Source organism: Scyliorhinus torazame, chromosome 1 (genome assembly GCF_047496885.1).
Source record: "Scyliorhinus torazame isolate Kashiwa2021f chromosome 1, sScyTor2.1, whole genome shotgun sequence".
NCBI classification, from domain to species: domain Eukaryota; kingdom Metazoa; phylum Chordata; class Chondrichthyes; order Carcharhiniformes; family Scyliorhinidae; genus Scyliorhinus; species Scyliorhinus torazame.
The window spans coordinates 126,825,669-126,838,724 of NC_092707.1; the positions used below are offsets into that span (position 1 = coordinate 126,825,669).

Genomic DNA, 13,056 nt, shown 5'->3' on the forward strand with positions numbered 1-13,056 from the left:
AATCACTACATCGAGAACTGTCTTATCTGCGCCCAGAATAATCCGGACAGATATGCCAAAATGGCTCAACTCAGTCATACCCGACCCGTTAATGGCCCCTGGACTAACCTCAAGATTGATTTTATAGGACCATTGCCTCCTTGCATGAATGGTTATAAATATGCACTCGTGGTGATAGAGACGTTTACCAAATGGGTGGAAGCATTTCCATCCAGAACAAACACGGCAAAGACCACAGCCAAGATTTTGACCCACCACATCTTTTCAAGATGGGGACTCCCCCACAGCATTGAATCCGACCAAGGCATTTTACGGGACGCGTCATGAAGCACATCCTCACGATATTTGGCATCACCCAAAAATTCCACATAGCATACCACCCACAGTCGAGTGGTATCGTGGAGTGCATGAATCGGACCCTAAAATCCACCTTCAGAAAAATGGTCCAGCAAAACAATACCACTTGGGATCAGTCCTCCCTTTTGCGCTGATGTTTTTGCGTAATACAGTTTCAACTTCTACAGGTTACACCCCACACACCCTCATGACCGGACGCCCCATGAAAGGCACAGAATTTTTATTAGGTTTAGAATTGACCAGCCCCGAAGTGACGGCCCTCACACACGAGAAAGCAGTAGAGCAATTAGTGGATAATGTTAAAACGGCTCAGCTAGCAGCCGCAGAGAAATTGGGCACAAGAAAGAAACAGAGCAAGGCTTGTTTCGACAAGACAGTGCATGCGACTGAGTTCAGTGTAGGACAGCAAGTCATGCTCTCCGTATACAATCCCAGCACATTCCTGTCACCAAAGTACTCGGGTCCGTACTCCATTGCGGACAAAGTAAGCCCTTCCGTCTACAAGATAAAGTGTCCCAACGGAAAGACTGCGTGGTTCCATATCAACCAGCTGAAGGCATATGGAACACAGTCGAACCACGCACACCACGTCATGCTCGACGCAGCACACCACACCCCACCCATAACCAATGTAACCCTACCCTCCCCCAACACGTCCAGCCCAGCCATGGACTCAACCTCAACTCCACCCCCGAAATATACACTCCACCCCGGAATGCCCACAGACTGCAGCAGCAGAGACAGCGACTGTGACTCGGACGAAAGCCACAGCACGCCTCCCTACTATCCCCATGCAACAGGACCCACACCCAGCAAATCTGACCACAATTCGAGTGATCCCTTCATGATCACTTTCCTGAACAAACCCCACCACCGACCACTGACCTACAATGACGACCCCGATTCCATCCCCACACAACTAGACACCACCTTCTGGCACAGAGATAACTCGTTCAGACTCGTCCGGAATGACGAGAGAGATCCGAAATCATACCATGCAGCCCTATCAGCCCTGATACATTCAAGAGTTTGGCATCCGGGAGAAGATGATGACCTTGAGTCTGACTCCCAAAACGAGAACCCCTTTGCGATCCTGTTCGCAACCGATAACTGAGGTGTCCAGATGATGTTTTAAAGGAACCGCTTGGGAGAAACGGTATCCTTTCTGATGGAACCTGCAGCATGTTTTATGTTGTTTGTACTGTTTGTTAAATGTTGTATGTCAGACCGGAATTTTTTTTCACGGCCCCACGCCTATTCGGCCGAAACCTCTGAGGACTTGCCCACAGAGACTTTCTATTGGCCAGACGCTAGTTCAGAGGAACTAGTTTCTCTGCAGAGACTTGTTAAGGTCCCAGACGCCAGTTCAGCAGAACTCGTCTGTCGACAGATACCAGATGCCCGTTCATAACTGCCCTTCTGGTTCGAGGGAAGAACCACTACAGCAGCCCCCCCACGATGACTACATTTCTTGCCCGTTCTTGTCGGTTGCTCAGGCAGTGGAGAAATGGCTTGGGACCCGCCCTGCCTGGGAACCCCCACTCTGGTCAGCTACGCTCGGGTAGGGCACACACAGCATTGGTCGCCGTCCTACCCGGGGACTCCATCCAACTCTTACCCATCGCGGCCCATGCGCACCTCATTTTGGAAAGTTTTAGTTCAAAAAGTTTTGTTTTGTTTCAGGTAACCCTTAGGTTGCCTACCATATGCTAGTTACATCCTGAAACATTTGGATGGTAAACCGCACAGTCTGCGAGACGGCTCGCACGGGTTCATTATTTGTAAGTGTGTCTTGTCCTAAAATTCGGTTTTGAAAAAATAAATAAATGAGGGAGTCACACAAGTGACCAATTATAAAGGGAGTAATTGGCACTAAAGGACAGACAGGCTATCATATGAGATGTTAAACCAAGATAGTAACAGATACTATGCTTGTTCACACAGAACTCCAGAAGCTCCAGGACCGGAGAAGAGAAGAGAAGAGAAGTGACAGAAGAAGAACCATGAGGACATCCTCCGGATTGTTCATCGTGATAATGGACATTTGGTTGTGCGTGAACGCGAACCCCATGACCTCAAGCCCCCCAACCGTTAATGATTCACTTCCCCACAGTACCCTGAGCCCAGTCACCAGCGACACCACACCATCTTGGTGTGCCAGGTTTATAACCTGGTACTCCCTGTCCTACGTGATAGAATCCTTATTGGTATTGGCGATACTCTGCTGCATCGTGCAGACTATGTGTCTGAGAAAATGGAGAAGGAGAGCCTACCGGTATATAGGATCAGATCCCCTATTTTCGGATACAACCAGACCCCCAACCCCCGCGATCTATAATAAAGAGCATTCGTTTGCGTTTTTTGTTATAAATAAAGAAATGGTCATGTGCAATTGTACGATCCTGATCTTGACTGCTCAAGGCAGGAAAAATGTGTATAAACTGCTATGATTTTGTTTGTATGGTTGGGGAAGTTAGAGTGATGAAATGTTTAAGTGAGAGTAGTGTATTAAGGATAGTTAGAGGTTCCCATTTTCTTGTTTCATAATGCATGTCCCTGTTTGACATAGCGGCCCTTAGAATTGTTAGTTAAAATTTTTTTGCATTGTTATGGTCAGTATAGAGGCCATGAAAGAAGTGCTCACCGGGTCAGGAAATGAAAACAACGTAGTTATGTGATCCTTCATGCTTCGCGTTAGGATCACAAAGATGGAGTGTAGCCACCTAAATTGGCCAGCTCCCGATTTAAAATGGCGAACGGCAAAGGCTGATGGGAAAGTCAGCCAATATAGACAGAAACCAGCAGGTGCAGGTTTGCTGTGTATTCAACTCTGCAAAAGGCCAGACAACATCGATACCAGAGACCATCAGCATTACAAAGTAGCAGCTATCTACATACTGATGAGCAATCCCCGGAAACAATAGGTAACATTTTGGACACACAAAGCAAAGCCAGACTCCTCGGCGCCAGCAGGAGCCAACACAAAGGAGGTGAACGAGCTCCTCAAGACCGCCCATCGATCAGGGAACCGCTCCAGTATTGGAGAGATCAAACCAAGCGATTGGGACAAAGTCCAATCTCTTGGCACCAGGTACAGGGTCCGCCCCAAAAGACGGGAAGCCCCTGGGACTATATGAGTTAAGCCCCAAGTTCAAATCGCTCTTCACCTCTTCGTCCTGCCCGGGTCACCCAGCAACATGAACCAACATTGACCGTGACCAGTGCAGTGACCACCGGAAAGAAGTAAGTCTTAATTTAACGCTCGCTACGAGATAGGCGCTCCTAGCTACCAATCCGTACCAACTTCGAATCCCGCAGACTCAGAACCCGAAAGAAAGGCTATTTGTTCCCCTGACCTGGTGGGCCAGTCCGAAGTTAAGTATAGGCCTGTTAGTTGTAGAAGTAGCTTAGACGTAGAATTTGTGCATGAGTAGCGATTACTGTGTATAATAAATGTGCTTTGATTTGAATCTTACTCATTGATGTATTGAGTTATTGATCATTACTTGGACTTGAACCTCGTGGCGGTATCATAAAGATACCTGGCGACTCGAGACCAAAGGTAATAAAACAGAGCAATTGAACCAACCGGAAAGTTTGCAACATCATCTCAAAAAAAGAAGCCCAGAACTTCCCCAATTTAGGGCAGGCCCAAAACATGTACAAGTGGTTTGCTGATTCCCTTGAATAATGTTGGCATCTGTTCTCCACCCCTGAAAAGAATCCATTCATGCGTGTTTTAGTCATGCACACTCTGTGCACTATCTTAATCTGGATCAGGCTCCGTCTCGCACACACGGAGATAGAGTTTACCCTGTGTAGGGCATCACTCCACATCCCCCCTCAAATACACAACTCAACTCTTCCTCCCATTTTCTCTTTATCTCCTCCAGTGAAGCCTTCTCCGTCAACTGCCCATAAATATCAGAGATCTTCCCTTCTCCTGTCACCCAAAGACACTACCTTATCCATCAGAGACAGGGCGGCAACCGAGGAAACATAGCAAACTCTTTTTGAACAAAGATCCTCACCTGTAAATACCTGAACCCATTTCCCCCCGGAAGCTGAAACTTTTCCACCAGTTCCTCCAACCCCGCAAACTTACTCTCCATGAATATATCCATAAACCTCTCCACACTCTTCCCTTCCCAGACCTTGTACAACGAGTCCATTCCTGCAGGGATAAATCTGTAGTTACCACACATCGGCGCCCTCAACGACTTCGACTCCCGCTTAAAATGTTGCCTAAACTGGTTCCATACTCTTGAGGATGCGATTACCATGGGGCTAGGAAAGTACCTGGCTAGTGAGAACAGAAGAGGAGCCATCACCAATGCTCTCAAACACAGCCCTGGACAGAAGCCGTCTCCATCCACCCCCAAACTGACCTTTCCTCCACCATCGGTCTCCAAACCTTCTCCATGTTTGCCACCCAGCAGTAATGAATCAAATTGGGCAATGCCAATCCTCTGACTGCCTATCACTCTGCAAAAATGCTCTCCGGACACGAGGGGTCTTGTCCGCCCATACACTGATTGAAATCAGTTTGATAATCTTTCCAAAATATATATTTAGGTAAAGGTTGGAAGGTTCTGAAATACAAATAAGAATTTTGGAAGGACCGTCATTATCACTGTTTGCACCCTTCCCTCCAGTATAGCTGGAGGGCATCCCACCTTTTCAAGTCCCCCTTCACCCCTTCTATCAGACTGGCCAGATTTAGCTTATGCAACAATGCCCACTCGTGGGCCACCTGTACTCCCAAATATCTGAAACTCGACCTGGCCAGCCGAGATGGCAATTTCTCCAGACCCACACCCTGTCCATGAGGGTTCACCGGGCCTACCTCACTCTTGCCCACATTGAGGTTATAACCCGAACAGGAACCAAACTTACTTAATATCTCCAGAACCTTTCCCACACTGCATAAAGGGACACTCAATCTCCAAACCTCCCATGTCTATATACTCCCACTCAATGGTTCAGCAGCCAAAGCAAAAAGTAATGGGGATAGTGGACACCGCTGCCTTGTTCCCCGATACACCCGAAAATACCCTGAGCTTATTGCATTGGTATGAATGCTCGCAGTGGAGACCTATACAACAATTAGATCCATGAGATGAACCTAGGTCCAAACCCCAACCACCCCAGTATCTCAATAAGATACTCCCATTCCACCCGGTCGAACGCTTTCTGCGCGTCCATAGAGATTATCACCTCTGGCTTGGAACCCAACAGGGGCAACATCACCATATTCAAGAGTCTCCTTATATTGGCAGATAATTGCCGGCCCTTCACAACCTGTATCCAATATTACCCCCGGCAGACATTCCTCCAAGCGAGTTGCTTGCACCTTTGCTAACAACTTTGCATCGGCATTCACCAGGGATATGGGCCGATATGACCCAGAGTCCTCCAGATCTTTATCCTTCTTCAGGATTAAAGAGATGGAAGCCTGTGCCAAAGTGGTGGGCAGCACCCCGCACAATGGCGAAATGTTGAACATGCCCAGAAGTTGCGGCACCAGTTCTGACACAAATGATTGTAAAATCCACTGGGAATCCTCCTGGACCTGGTACCTTCTCAGACAGCATGGAACAAATACACTTCATAATTTCTTCCAGTCCGCGTGGAGCCTCCAACCCCTGAACTTTCTCCCTCTCCACCACCGGGAAGTCCAATCCATCCAAGAATTGTATCATATCAGACCCCCGCTCTGGAGGGTCTGACCTGTATAGCCCTCGGTAAAAGGTCTCAAACACCCCATTCACCCTTTCTGGATCAGGAATCACTCTTCCCCCGGACTCCTAATTTGACTATCAACAAGACCACAGGAGCTCCCTCCAACCTACCACTCATCATTACGTATCTTCCCCCCGGATCCACCACTATGTTACCCACCGAGAAGGCCACCCTCTTATTGATGAGCACCGCAATTCCCCTCGTCATCGGGCCAAAACTCAAATGGAATTCTTGTTTCCCTCCACCCTTTCCTCAACTGTGTCTGATCCTTAATTTTCAGGTGTGTCTCCTGTAAGAAAACCTTCATTATCTGAGACCGTCTCCTCCACTCTCTGCATTGATGAGTTCTGTGCTTCGAATTGCTGTTTCACTCTTTCCAGAGCTGCCTGAATTGGCTCAGTCACTTTTGACAGATCGTCCGTGACCGCATGTCTCTGCTTTCTAAATTCTCCTGTCAGGGACTCCACCAAATTCTCAGTCGACCATTGAGCAGGCAATGACACTACATGTTCTTCCGCCATGTTTCCCCCTCCTGCGCATGCATATCTTCTGAGTCCGATGAGAGCCCTTTACTCAACACATTCCATGTTTGGTAACCTTTCGACATTCCACACCCGAGGAGGGCTCCAAACTCTTAAACTATATCATTTTTTCACCTACATAGCACCCGTTAAACATGCAAAAAGGGCCTAAAATCAGATCCCATCTTATGTGTGACCTCTCACTTCATGGCTACCACTGGAAGTCCGACCATCTATAATTTTGATTAATGGCCATTAAAAAGCCATTTAAAAAAACTAAGAACTATTTCCTGCCATAAATGTAAAATATCTCCCTGACCCAAGAAGGTCATGAAATGGCGGTAGCTTAATATTGTGTGAATGTTTAACACATTCACGTACAATGCCTTGCTCTCTATTTTAATGAATGCATCATCTGTTTAAAATAAATGGGTTACTGCTGTGTTAATAAGCATTAAAATACAGTAGGAAGAAACTTTATCCCAATGTTAAGTACTTCTACACAATTAAACCACAGTGTAATTCTAAGGCCTGAAAGAAGGCAGAGAGTTGGGATAAAAGGTTCTTTTTCGGAATGGCAACCGGTGACGAGTGGTGTCCCACAGGGTTCAGTGTTGGGGCCACAGCTGTTCTCTTTATATATTAACGATCTAGATGACGGGACTGAGGGCATTCTGGCTAAGTTTGCCGATGATACGAAGATAGGTGGAGGGGCAGGTAGTATGGAGGAGGTGGGGAGGCTTCAGAAAGATTTAGACAGTTTAGGAGAGTGGTCCAAGAAATGGCTGATGAAATTCAACGTGGGCAAGTGCGAGGTCTTGCACTTTGGAAAAAAGAATAGAGGCGTGGACTATTTTCTAAACGGTGACAAAATTCATAATGCTGAAGTGCAAAGGGACTTGGGAGTCCTAGTCCAGGATTCTCTCAAGGTAAACTTGCAGGTTGAGAAAGCAAATGCAATGTTGTCATTCATCTCAAGAGGCTTGGAATATAAAAGCAGGGATGTACTTCTGAAGCTTTATAAAGCATTAGTTAGGCCCCATTTAGAATACTGTGAGCAATTTTGGGCCCCACACCTCAGGAAGGACATACTGGCACTGGAGCGGGTCCAGCGGAGATTCACACGGATGATCCCAGGAATGGAAGGCCTAACATACGACGAACGTCTGAGGATCCTGGGATTATATTCATTGGAGTTTAGGAGGTTGAGGGGAGATCTAATAGAAACTTACAAGATAAAGAATGGCTTAGATAGGGTGGATGTAGGGAAGTTGTTTCCATTAACAGGGGAGACTAGGACCCGGGGGCACAGCCTTAGAATAAAAGGGAGTCACTTTAGAACAGAGATGAGGAGAAATTTCTTCAGCCAGAGAGTGGTGGGTCTGTGGAATTCATTGCCACAGAGGGCGGTGGAGGCCGGGACGTTAAATGTCTTTAAGACAGAAGTTGATAAATTCTTGATTTCTCGAGGAATTAAGGGCTATGGAGAGAGAGCGGGTAAATGGAGTTGAAATCAGCCATGATTGAATGGTGGAGTGGACTCGATGGGCCGAATGGCCTTACTTCCACTCCTATGTCTTGTGGTCTTATGGTCTTATTTAAGGGACTATTTTTGCCGTCTGACAGGAAAGATTCTTTATGTTTTCTTATAGTTTTTATAATGTTTACCAATTAAAATGGCAACTGGTTCCAATTTTCCTACAGTTGTTTCTGTGAATCACTTCAAAGCCTTGGCACCTTGAAACATTTAGATTAATATAGGATTTCCACTTTCACCAAATAGAGCAGTTAGAAAAACCATTAGCTTCTGAGCAGAAATTTGAAATACATGTAAGTTACAACATTGGAAAAATAACATTTAGCTATATCGGCGCACAATGAAATTTACTCTCTGTGATCAATAGTTCTGATCACATTTACCTGCCTGTTCCCACATCTCTGTAACCCATTTTCCCCCATCCAGATTTCCAATCTAATATCAAATGCTGTCCTAACTTTTGCTTCCACCACTAACTCACAAAGATAATTCCACAATCTCACAATTCTCTGTGCAAAGAAATGTCTCCTGCCTTCTGATCTAAATCTTTGCCATTTAATCTTGTATTCATGACCACTCAATGACTGGAAAAAGTCTGCCTCCACCTACCATGTCCCATCTTTTGATCAACACTACAATCATACCTCCTGTAGTCTGCATTTTCCCAGCACAAAAGAGCTCAGTTTCAACTCTATATTTTCTATTTATATTTTCTCACACCAGGTCACATCCTAGTGAATCTGTATCGTCCCCTCACTTAACTTTCTCAATATCACACAGAGTACTGTTATGGGCCAGGGTTTAGAGAACCCCAAAGTGTATCATGGAGTTCACCTGACCCACAACTTTTAACAGATTGTGGTATGGGGAGCACACGGCCCACTCTACAGGTCTGATATAGCAGAAATGGAAAAGTAATTTATAAAGCAAAACAACGTTTATTCTATGAAATCAAGTTAACCTTTTAAAAACATACAGTGAACATCTTAGCAACCATTAATTCAAATACAACCCCAAAGAATACAACATTAAGTAATGCTTACGCTGTCCTTTTAACATCCAGAAGACTTACAAAAAGAAACACCTTTTAACAGAAGCACATCAGGTTAAAGTCACCACTGAAAACATTTATAATTCTGAATTCACCAAATGATCAAGAGATAGTCTTTTCATGGCAGAGAGATCACCAGTACAGCTGCTCTATCTGGCTTCAGCTCCAACACTGAAAACAAAACTAAAACACACCCTGCAGCAAACAGCCTAAAACAAAAATAAAAAAGCTGACAGACAGCCCAGCTCCACCCACTCTCTGACATCACTGCAGTAGTAAACACTCATTTCTTAAAGATACTCTGACTAAAGATATTTATATACACACCCATTTATAAACACCCATTTCTTAAAGGTACTCTCACATGACAGTACTCCAACTGCAATCTTTTCAGGTTTGCTATAGGCTCGTCATAACTTCTTGCCTTTTATATTCTATATCCCGAGATAAAACCTGCAATTTTATTTGTTTTTTTTATTAACAGTCTTATAAGTCTTTAATCCCCCTTTAAAGTCCTGTGAACCTGTACCTCCAAATTCCTCAACTCATTCACAGGACTGAATCTTCAGTCATTTAGAGTATAACTATTGTTCCCTTTTTTAAGCAAAATATACAGCTCATTATTTCATCTATACCAAGCTTGTCTGAACTTGAAGAGTGAAGGATGGCTCCAAGGAAACAAGGAAATCCTATGCAGTAACAATGAGCAGAAACAGTATACAGATATCTCACACGATAATCATAATTATTATTGAATACAATTCTGATATCCTAAAGCAAGTCTAGACAAATTTGTAAAACAAGTGTTTGATCCCCCCACTCCTCGAGCCTTGCGGAATCATTCCTGCCTGAAGAATGCTTATAAATTTGATCTGAGAGGATGTCAGCCATTGTTTACTGGGCTGGACTAGCTCTACTGCAAAACAAGAGAAAGAGCAAATGAGGAATTAGCAGTGGCAGCAATGCCGCAAGGAAAGCTGGTATACAAAGGAATAATTTGAATATAACTACACTATATGGGAGATTTTGCTCACAGATGAAAGTCAGCAAAATCATGGGTGGATTTTCCCATATTATTTCAGAGTATCAGGCCCTGACTGAAACCTGGCTTCATGGGATCATCAAATTCCTACATTGCATGTGGCAGTAGGGGGGTTTGGTAAAATGCATTAAAATGTATTTAAATGAACTTGTCGCCATTTTTGAGCCTGAACCTCGTTACGCACGGTGAGAAGCGTGGAAAATCAGAAAACGCGATCGCGACAAGAATCGCGTTTTCCAATTCTCGCAGGAATTTCCACCACATCACCATTGTCGCTGGCAGCTAACCTGGGCTGAAAATCACCCCCATGTGTAAACCAGCATTCTTTGTACTTCAAAAACTATTAATTCAACATGGCCGATCCATAAATAAGGATACCAACTGCACCAAACGATGGTCATTCTTCCTTGATTCTACCATACCGTCCAATTCCTTGAGCACTGCATTCTTTGTGGCAATATCTGGAGACATCAGAGGTGAGAGATAATTTAATTCAGATCTCAAACCGATCCAGTTTAGTTATTTTGGGTAACCTTTTCAACAAACAGAATCTTTTTCAACGGTAAATGCTGGAAATATTCAGCAGACCTGGAAGCACAGTAGCATAGTGGTTAGCACAGTTGCTTCACAGCTCCAGGGTCCCAGGATCGATTCCCGGCTTGGGTCCTCCGGGTGCTCCGGTTTCCTCCCACAGTCCAAAGATGTGCAGGTTAGGTGGATTGGTATGCTAAATTGCCATTAGTGTCCAAAAAGGTGTAGTTACTGGGTTACAGGAATAGAGTGATGGTGTGGGCTTGGGTATGGTGCTCTTTCCAAGGGCCGGGCAGACTTGATGGGCTGAATGGCCTCCTTCTGCACTGTAAATTCTATGGTACCTGGAGTGAGAGAAACAGAGTAGTCTGGATGAATTTTACTGGCTAGGAAAAAGGTGGATAGACCCATAAATGTGAACTTCTTGCCATCACTGGTTAGATCTGGACCTACCAGGGCCTCCTGCAATATTGACAGTAACCACCCAACCTGGTGTGGCAAGCAGTTGCTGGCCTCCCATTGGCCGGCAGCTCTATGAGGTGAGGACATCCTCCTGAAGTCCAGCCTCATTCTAATTAAAGCCCCCGACATTTACTCTTGAGTGCAGGGAGCTTTCTCCCAGAGTATGATCCAGCCCAATGTTTCAGGTTGTGATCTTTCATCAGAACCCATGAAATATTCTGATGAAAGGTCATTGAGCTGAAATGTTTCACAGATGTTGTCAGAATCTGTTTCCAGCAGTTTCTGTTTTTATTCCACCTTTTGAGCATCTGCAGTAGCTTGCTTTTGTATCTTTTCCAATCTGGTTGGGTTTGGTTTTGGGTTAGAGTATCCATTAAAACAGACAACCATTCACAAAGGAAAGAAAATATTTTCATCTGAGATCATGCACCTCCATTGTACATATCCTGCCTTCATGTCAGGCCTCGGAAATGTCTTATTAGATGATAACTAATTTTTAATAATACATGCATTCATTTTTCAGGCAAACTAGGGAGATTGGGTCTAATTTTAACTCAGTCTAAATGCATGGGTTTTGAGTGAGTTAAAATTGGACCCTTTAAGCAACTCTCAAAATTCCAAACTACAAGGTCCCCAGAGCCAAGAGCAATTCCTAGAGAGTGAAATTCATGTTTAAAGTAAAGATTCTGTTGCCAAAGTAAAGATTCTGTTGCCAAAGCTGTAAATTATTGCCTAGTATGAATGAATTTAATAAAAAATATACTCCTCCTGAAACATTACTGACTTAATTGTAAGTTCATCCATTTTTTAGCTATAGCTATGGAGCTACACCTGTGAAAAGATGAAACAGCGTGAACAAAAGATGTACAAGTACCTTAGATTTCCAGTATTTGCAAGCCAGGACTTCAGCACCAAATTTTCAATTGTCAATGGTATCCTGGGATTTTGCAGCACATCCTCCGTGGACAAGCAACAGAATCCCTGAAGCAAAGTGAACACATTGAAAGCATTTACACACTTTGAATCACAGGAGAGAAAAACAAGAAAGAATGCGTGAAGATCCTAAAGGATCCACTCCACAGAGCCATTTTGAATTAAAAAAAACAATCTGGGCACGTGCACAGGGTTAAATGAGTTCATCCTGTACTCAAGGCAAAAGCAAATGATAAACATTGACGTGAACCCTTTTAGGCAGATATGGATTGTTTTGTAAATGTGTACTGTCATACATTAGACTGGTAATTTATGATGGTTTAAATGTCATATTCATCAGAGAGTTACCTCCATAGATGGGTGTCACCATATTACTGTGTGCTTGAATGAAGTCACCTTCCATTTATAAGTCGTGGCTTGTTGCCAGCCCTTCAGCATCTGCCTCTGATGTGACAGCATCGTTGGTGTTTTAAATCACCCAGTCATGTGCTTGCGTCCTAGTGACCTGGGGCCCAGGCGTAAACTTAGAAACTTGCCCTGTAATTCTAGTAGAGTGGCATTGGGGGACAGCTGAAGAGAAATCACAAGGACATGATGTAAGTCGGTGCTGTGAATATGTCTGACAGCAGTTAGACAACTTGGCAGCCCAGGTTATCGCCTTTTGATTTATTGCAACACTCACATCATAATGTAAGAAATCCCAGTTTAGCCACAGGCATTCCAGCATTTGTAAATAGATTTACAATATCTGGACATGGAATTAATATAACAGTGGAAAGAATACGACATGTAAATTAAATTTCATTCTAATGTAGTCCAAGTACCTGTGATAAATCCAGCACACCCCTACCACCACTCGACTTGCCTTCTTTCTCACCAG

General features: G+C 44.3%; 1 long non-coding RNA gene across 1 annotated transcript; it reads right to left on the reverse strand.

The window, feature by feature from the left end:
• Positions 1-10,698: 10,698 nt before the first annotated feature.
• Positions 10,699-12,631, reverse strand: LOC140429668 (uncharacterized). Its single transcript, XR_011949165.1, has 3 exons — positions 12,525-12,631; positions 12,118-12,224; positions 10,699-11,125 (listed from the first exon to the last, which is right to left on the reverse strand). It is a non-coding gene; the product is annotated as an uncharacterized lncRNA (long non-coding RNA).
• Between the last annotated feature and the right edge of the window lie 425 nt (positions 12,632-13,056).